Raw genomic sequence first — 9,141 nt, 5'->3', positions numbered from 1 at the left:
TTGTCTTGCAGTTTTCCATGCGTTTTCGAATGTGTCGTCGCATAAAAACCGATGTCAATGCTTACCGGCATTGACATGGTTAAAATCGCATAGCGCAAACCACGAGTGATTCCGCGTGAAAAACCGCATGGAAACGCAAACGAATCCGCACCCACATGCATATTCGTTGGCGCGATTTTCGCATCAAAAACGCAACGCACAAGTGGAAACGTACCCTAAAACAAAGTCACCCAAAAACCAACTGTGTTAACTTTGGGGTTCTTGGCATCAGTAATGTAAAAATGGGAGTAGTTTGAATCTCTCCATTGAAAACAATAGGTGAAATTTGATTGGGTGTTGTTCGTCCAACACATAGTTTCAACATTTTACACACCCCTTCCCCTGTGACATTGTGATTAACTATACAAAGTATTTGGACTCTGACATTAATACTTTCATGAATGGCAGCATTTTTTTAATTATCCCACTGAGTAGAAATTCAAAGCTTTGAGAGTGACAGCAGTTGGAAAATTTAAACTGTCGCTTTCAACTGCCATAAGGCAGTTTAGCTGCTGACAATGTCAGGTGGATGAGATGGTCCAGAGGGTAAATGTCACTGCCTGCTAATCACAAGGTTAGCGGTTCAAGTACCACCCAGGACATGGGCAGATGGCAAAAAAAAAAAAAAAAAAAGAAACTCTCTGAGCCAAGGACACCTGTGTTTTTAGGTCACTGTTTTTTTTGACACAGCATAGCACAGACTATTTTACACTACAAGGTGAATGACCCTTTACTGAGCCCCAGCAGGTCCTCACACTTTAACCATTTCACAACTGAGGGGTTTTACCCCGTAGCACCAGAGCAATTTTCACCTTTCATCACTCCTTCTATTCATTCGTCTATAACTTTGTCATTATTTATCGCAATGAAATGAACTATATCTTGTTTTTTTCGCCACCAATTATGCTTTCTTTAGGTGGGACATTTTGCCAAGAATTATTTTATTCTAAATGTGTTTAATGGGAAAATAGGAAAAAATGTGGGAAAAAAATCACTATTTTTCAGTTTTCGGCCATTATAGTCTTTAAATAATGCATGCTACTGTAATTAAAATCCATGAAATGTACTTGCCCATTTGTCCCCTTTATTACACCATTTAAATTATGTCCCTATCACAATGTTTGGTGCCAATATTTTATTTGGAAATAAAGGTGCATTTTTTCAGTTTTGAGGCCATCCCTAATTACAAGCCCATCATTTATAAAGTAACAGTGTTATACCCTCTTGACATAAATATTTAAAGAGTGCAGTCCCTAAGGTAACTATTTGTGTGGTTTTTTTTTATTCAATTTTTTTTTTATTACCCCAACAAAAAAAACAAAAAAAAAATGTGGAGTGTGGGAGGTAATGAGTTAATGTAAAACTATATACAGTGATGTGAAAAACTATTTGCCCCCTTACTGATTTCTTATTCTTTTGCATGTTTGTCACACTTAAATGTTTCTGCTCATCAAAAACCGTTAACTATTAGTCAAAGATAACATAATTGAACACAAAATGCAGTTTTAAATGATGGTTTTTATTATTTAGTGAGAAAAAAACTCCAAACCTACATGGCCCTGTGTGAAAAAGTGATTGCCCCCTGAACCTAATAACTGGTTGGGCCACCCTTAGCAGCAATAACTGCAATCAAGCGTTTGCGATAACTTGCAACGAGTCTTTTACAGCGCTCTGGAGGAACTTTGGCCCACTCATCTTTGCAGGATTGTTGTAATTCAGTTTTATTTGAGGGTTTTCTAGCATGAACCGTCTTTTTAAGGTCATGCCACAACAGCTCAATAGGATTCAGGTCAGGACTTTGACTAGGCCACTCCAAAGTCTTCATTTTGTTTTTCTTCAGCCATTCAGAGGTGGATTTGCTGGTGTGTTTTGGGTCATTGTCCTGCTGCAGCACCCAAGATTGCTTCAGCTTGAGTTGACAAACAGATGGCCGGACATTTTCCTTCAGGATTTTTTGGTAGACAGTAAATTCATGGTTCCATCTATCACAGCAAGCCTTCCAGGTCCTGAAGCAGCAAAACAACCAAACACTCTGCAGCTTTAACAGTTTATTCAGGGCCGGATTTAGGTCAAGGCCACCTAGGCCATGGCCTAGGGCACCACAGGGGGAAGGGCACCAAAGCAGCAGGCTAAACTGGTGCAGCATTGGCAAGCTTGAAAATGCTGCAATGCAGGAAGATCAGGCGAGCGCCTGACTGCGGCACACTGCTGCTAGCCGCAATCAGGCTACCTATACTAGAGGGGGGGGATGGTTCATCTGGCAATCTATACTGGAGGGAGGAAGGGAGAGGTTCTCTCGCTACCTATACTGAAGGGGGGGGGGGAGCTGGTGACAGTGGCCTTGGGCGGTAATGAGTACAAATCCGGCCATGAGTTTATTACTCGGCCATACAACTTAGCAGCCAAATTAATATTGCCTCCTTCTCTTCCCACCAACAGTGCTTGCAGTTGGTGGTATCTGATTGCTGCTGCGATATAATTTTTTTTTTTCCTCCCTCCCTCCCTCCCTCCATATATGCCCCCTCCCTCCATATATGCCCCCTCCCTGCCCCGCCCCCGAGATCCAACCACAATATAATTTGAGTAAGATAACGTAGATCCATGAGTAAGATAATGTAGATCCAATCACTACATGCTCCATTCGTGGCTGGCTGATCACGGATCCCCGCTCTGTTTAAGAGCAGGGAACACGTGCGCATGCGCGCTTGCGTTCTCTGCTAATCTCCGCCCTCCAGGACTTGACACCAATCGGCGTTCGGCGGTCCTGGGAGAGCCACTCTGCGGCGTAAGGCTACATACACACTTGAGGTAAAAGTCTTTGGAAAAGGCAAGATCACAGACCAATTTTACCCCCTTCCATGTAGTATGAGAGCATACTCTACATTGTCTACTCTATTTAGCTGAACTCGCCATCAGATAAAAATCTTTGCAAGATGCTGCACACAAAGATGCTGTACACATTCAAAAGATCAGTATCTGCAAAAGATCTGTTCCTGCAAAAGACCCGTTACTGCAAAATGCATTCATAGGGCTCAATTCTGGTAGCGTTTAGTAAATAATTACCTCATGGAATTTGATTTACCTCATGAGGAAAATAAACTTTTGAATTCTGGTAGTTTAAAGAGAATCTGTATTGTTAAAATCGCACAAAGGTAAACATACCAGTGCGTTAGGGGACATCTCCTATTACCCTCTGTCACAATTTCGCCGCTCCCCGCCACATTAAAAGTGGTTAAAAACAGTTTTAAAAAGTTTGTTTATAAACAAACAAAATGGCCACCAAAACAGGAAGTAGGTTGATGTACAGTATGTCCACACATAGAAAATACATCCATACACAATCAGGATTTATACAGCCTTCCTTTTTAATCTCAAGAGATCATTTGTGTGTTTCTTTCCCCCTGCAGCTATCTTCCACTGAAGTGTCAGGCTGTTTCTTCCTGCAGAGTGCAGACAGCTCTGCCTGTATGTAATTCCTCAGTATGTAAAAGCCCAGCCAGCTCAGAGGAGGATTTATCCAGCTTGTAAAAGATAAGAGAGAAGCTGCCCTAATCTAAATAATACACAGGCAGTGTGCAGAGAGGGGAGATGCATCACAGAACCACAACACTGAAGAACTTGGCAGCCTTCCAGACACAGGCTGACAAGTCTGACAAGAGAGAGATGCGTTGATTTATTACAGAGATGGTGATGGTAGAACGTGCTGCAGTAAGCCAGAGCACATTAGAATAGATTTTGGAACTTGTAGGATGGAAGAAAACCGGATGAAATTTTTGTTACGGAGTCTCTTTAAGTAAAGTTTTACCTCATGTAATTTCATGAGGTAATTCATGTGGTAATTTTCGACTAAAAATGTGTGGTATTTAGAAGTGAAATACCTCACACATGAATTCTGAAGAGAAATAAGGGGCGTGTTTGCATGTCTTTTACCTCACATAATTAGACCTACCTCTACCACATGATAAATGTAGTGCTGTGACAGAATTGTGATATCTGTCACATAACATGGAGCCTTTTCAGCTTGTTCTGTGTTCAGGACCCCCATATTTTGCTGAAACAAGTAAAAGTGACCTGACCAACGAATCCCCCCCCCCCCCCCCCCAGCTTCCATTTTGTTTTAAAAAAGAAAAAGTGCTCCAAACCCTGTACAATCCTTCATCTGCCGCACCCCCCCCCCCCCCCTCCTCAACATTACCATTCCCCAACCTCTGGTTGGAAAAAAAAGTAAAAATGCTCCAACCCACAGCCTCTATTTTTAAAAAAATTAGGTAAAACTGCGGCAAGCACCGATTTCCCTCCCCCTCCTCCTCTGGTTAAAAGTGCTCCAAGCCCCGCCCCCCAGCAGCCTCTAAAAGTAAAAGTGCTTTAAACCCCCCCCCCCCCCCCCTCCAGACCCCCAGCCTCTAAAAGTAAAAGTACTCACACCCCCAGTCTCTAAAAGTGCTGATCCCTCCCCCAGCTTTTAAAAGTGCTCCAACGCCCCCCCCCCCTCCCCCCAGCCTCTAAAAGTGCTCCTACCCCCACCCCCAGCCTCTAAAGGTAAATGAGCTGGATTATTTTTATTTTCCTTTTTATAATGGATACCTATACATTTACTTTTCATGGGTTGCTACATAATCAAATACACCTTCCCACCTCAAAAACAAACATCTTCCAAAGACTAGCCTAACTTATGGAAGACAATTAAAGACTATTACTTATTTGCTGCAGGCTTCCTACTGAAATACCTCATGTTTTACCTCACTCTATGCATTTACCTCATGTTTTACCTCATGTTCGGAAATGGAGAAAAATCTTTCAGAATTAATAAAAGAAGAGGAAAATACCTCATGAGGTATTTTAGCTACAAAAATGTATTTACCTCACATAGCTAACAGAATTGAGCCCATAGTCTGATATCTGCAGATCCTCATACACACCTTGTTAACAGACATTCATCTGCAGATCATCTGCAGATCAGATCCACCAGGATGGATTTTCAGATCTGCAGATGAAGTCTGTTAAACAAGGTGTGTATGAGGATCTGCAGATATCATAGACTATGAATGTATTTTGCAGGGGCGGATCTTTTGCAGATACTGATCTTTTGAATGTGTACAGCATCTTTGTGTGCAGCATCTTGCAAAGAAATGTGATTGATTGGTGGCTCCACCCACTTGCTAACCCTGAGGGCATGTTTTCACTAACACGAATTCGCATGCGTTGTCTACATGCAAATTCGCATAACCAATACAAGTGGATGGGCCTGTTTCCACTTGTCAGGAATTCTGTGCGGTTTGCTGTGCAGAAAAAATCTGTACGGCAGACCCGTCAGAATTCGCATGCCGCACACCCGCACGCGAACCGCCGGTAATGTAATTTAATAGGAAAACCACAAGCGTTTTTTGTCTTGCAGTTTTCCATGCGTTTTCGAATGCGTCGTCGCATAAAAACCGATGTCAATGCTTACCGGCATTGACATGGTTAAAATCGCATAGCGCAACCCGCGAGTGATTCCGCGTGAAAAACCGCATGGAAACGCAAACGAATCCGCACCCACATGCATATTCGTTGGCGCGATTTTCGCATCAAAAACGCAACGCACAAGTGGAAACGTACCCTAAAACAAAGTCACCCAAAAACCAACTGTGTTAACTTTGGGGTTCTTGGCATCAGTAATGTAAAAATGGGAGTACCGTATATCCTCGAGTATAAGCCGAGTTTTTGAGGCCAAAAAAGTGGCCCAAAAGTGGGGGTCTCGGCTTATACTCGAGTGCCCACCTCCCCGAGTGCACCTTCCTTCCGCAGAGTGTAAAAAAAAAAAAGCTGAGCAGCGCTAATGGTTGATTAACTTCCCCCTCCCGCTCGCCGCAATGTATACAGTAACCCGCGTGTCCTCCTCCCCGCTATGTGTAAAGTGCTGTAATCCATGTGACAGTCTCTCCCCGGCAGACTGGAGTGTGTTGCCAACCTTGGAATTGTCCTCCGTGTCCCCCGAGTGTCACCATATGCAGCGCAGCTTTGAGTAACTCACAGTGATCCGCGCTGTGTTCGGATGCCTCTTCCTGCCTGTCGCAGGCTCGTTGCTATGACTCAATCACGTGCACCACGTGCGGCGTCATAGCAACGAGCCTGCGACAGGCAGGAAGAGGCATCCGAACACAGCGCGGATCACTGTGAGTTACTCAAAGCTGCGCTGCATATGGTGACACTCGGGGGACACGGAGGACAATTCCAAGGTTGGCAACACACTCCAGTCTGCCGGGGAGAGACTGTCACATGGATTACAGCACTTTACACATAGCGGGGAGGAGGACACGCGGGTTACTGTATACATTGCGGCGAGCGGGAGGGGGAAGTTAATCAACCATTAGCGCTGCTCAGCTTTTTTTTTTTACACTCTGCGGAAGGAAGGTGCACTCGGGGAGGTGGGCACTCAAGTTAAACATAGCGGGGGAGAGGGGCATGTGGGTTACTGTACACATTGCGGCAAACGGGAAGGGGGCACAGATTACAGTACACATAGCCACGAGCAGGAGGGGAGGGGGGAGTTATGTGATCATTAGTGCTGCTCAGCTTTTTTTCCCTTTTTTTTACACATTGCGGTGGGGGAGTGCAGGGGGGCACGCTGCCATTAGTGATAGCTTTTAACGCAGAACTCAGTACTCTCTCTCTGCTCTATAAGATACGCACCTTAAGATAGTAAAGAAAAACAATTCTTTGTTACAGCTGATACAAAATCCTGCAATACATCTGCAGTGCGTCTACTTCCTGCTTTCATGGAAGCAGACATATTAACATCCTGTGCTTTCAAATGAGCTTATTTACCTTGACAGGTGACACAGGAGAGTTCAAATTACAATTTGTGATTAGACAGATGAGGAGGAGGAATTATTTTTATTATTAATGCTGCTGCATTTCCTACCCTCGGCCTATACTCGGATCAATCATTTTTTCCAGGATTTTTTGGTAAAAGTTGGGGGGTCGGCCTATACTCGAGTCGGCTTATACTCGAGTATATACGGTAGTTTGAATCTCTCCATTGAAAACAATAGGTGAAATTTGATTGGGTGTTGTTCGTCCAACACATAGTTTCAACATTTTACACACCCCTTCCCCTGTGACATTGTGATTAACTATACAAAGTATTTGGACTCTGACATTAATACTTTCATGAATGGCAGCATTTTTTTAATTATCCCACTGAGTAGAAATTCAAAGCTATGAGAGTGACAGCAGTTGGAAAATTTAAACTGTCGCTTTCAACTGCCATAAGGCAGTTTAGCTGCTGATGATGTCAGGTGGATGAGATGGTCCAGAGGGTAAATGTCACTGCCTGCTAATCACAAGGTTAGCGGTTCAAGTACCACCCAGGACATGGGCAGATGGCAAAAAAAAACAAAAAAAAAAGAAACTCTCTGAGCCAAGGACACCTGTGTTTTTAGGTCACTGTTTTTTTTGACACAGCATAGCACAGACTATTTTACACTACAAGGTGAATGACCCTTTACTGAGCCCCAGCAGGTCCTCACACTTTAACCATTTCACAACTGAGGGGTTTTACCCCTGTAGCACCAGAGCAATTTTCACCTTTCATCACTCCTTCTATTCATTCGTCTATAACTTTGTCATTATTTATCGCAATGAAATGAACTATATCTTGTTTTTTTCGCCACCAATTATGCTTTCTTTAGGTGGGTCATTTTGCCAAGAATTATTTTATTCTAAATGTGTTTAATGGGAAAATAGGAAAAAATGTGGGGAAAAAATCACTATTTTTCAGTTTTCGGCCATTATAGTCTTTAAATAATGCATGCTACTGTAATTAAAATCCATGAAATGTACTTGCCCATTTGTCCCCTTTATTACACCATTTAAATTATGTCCCTATCACAATGTTTGGTGCCAATATTTTATTTGGAAATAAAGGTGCATTTTTTCAGTTTTGAGGCCATCCCTAATTACAAGCCCATCATTTATAAAGTAACAGTGTTATACCCTCTTGACATAAATATTTAAAGAGTGCAGTCCCTAAGGTAACTATTTGTGTGTTTTTTTTTTATTCAAATTTTTTTTTATTACCCCAACAAAAAACAAACAAAAAAAAAATGTGGAGTGTGGGAGGTAATGAGTTAATGTAAAACTATATACAGTGATGTGAAAAACTATTTGCCCCCTTACTGATTTCTTATTCTTTTGCATGTTTGTCACACTTAAATGTTTCTGCTCATCAAAAACCGTTAACTATTAGTCAAAGATAACATAATTGAACACAAAATGCAGTTTTAAATGATGGTTTTTATTATTTAGTGAGAAAAAAACTCCAAACCTACATGGCCCTGTGTGAAAAAGTGATTGCCCCCTGAACCTAATAACTGGTTGGGCCACCCTTAGCAGCAATAACTGCAATCAAGCGTTTGCGATAACTTGCAACGAGTCTTTTACAGCGCTCTGGAGGAACTTTGGCCCACTTATCTTTGCAGGATTGTTGTAATTCAGTTTTATTTGAGGGTTTTCTAGCATGAACCGTCTTTTTAAGGTCATGCCACAACAGCTCAATAGGATTCAGGTCAGGACTTTGACTAGGCCACTCCAAAGTCTTCATTTTGTTTTTCTTCAGCCATTCAGAGGTGGATTTGCTGGTGTGTTTTGGGTCATTGTCCTGCTGCAGCACCCAAGATTGCTTCAGCTTGAGTTGACAAACAGATGGCCGGACATTTTCCTTCAGGATTTTTTGGTAGACAGTAAATTCATGGTTCCATCTATCACAGCAAGCCTTCCAGGTCCTGAAGCAGCAAAACAACCAAACACTCTGCAGCTTTAACAGTTTATTCAGGGCCGGATTTAGGTCAAGGCCACCTAGGCCATGGCCTAGGGCACCACAGGGGGAAGGGCACCAAAGCAGCAGGCTAAACTGGTGCAGCATTTGCAAGCTTGAAAATGCTGCAATGCAGGAAGATCAGGCGAGCGCCTGACTGCGGCACACTGCTGCTAGCCGCAATCAGGCTACCTATACTAGAGGGGGGGGGAGGGTTCATCTGGCAATCTATACTGGAGGGAGGAAGGGAGAGGTTCTCTCGCTACCTATACTGAAGGGGGGGGGGGAGCTGGTGACAGTGGCTT

This window comes from Hyperolius riggenbachi, chromosome 9 (genome assembly GCF_040937935.1).
Source record: "Hyperolius riggenbachi isolate aHypRig1 chromosome 9, aHypRig1.pri, whole genome shotgun sequence".
Lineage (NCBI taxonomy): Eukaryota > Metazoa > Chordata > Amphibia > Anura > Hyperoliidae > Hyperolius > Hyperolius riggenbachi.
Note: the sequence above shows the minus strand (reverse complement) of the source record.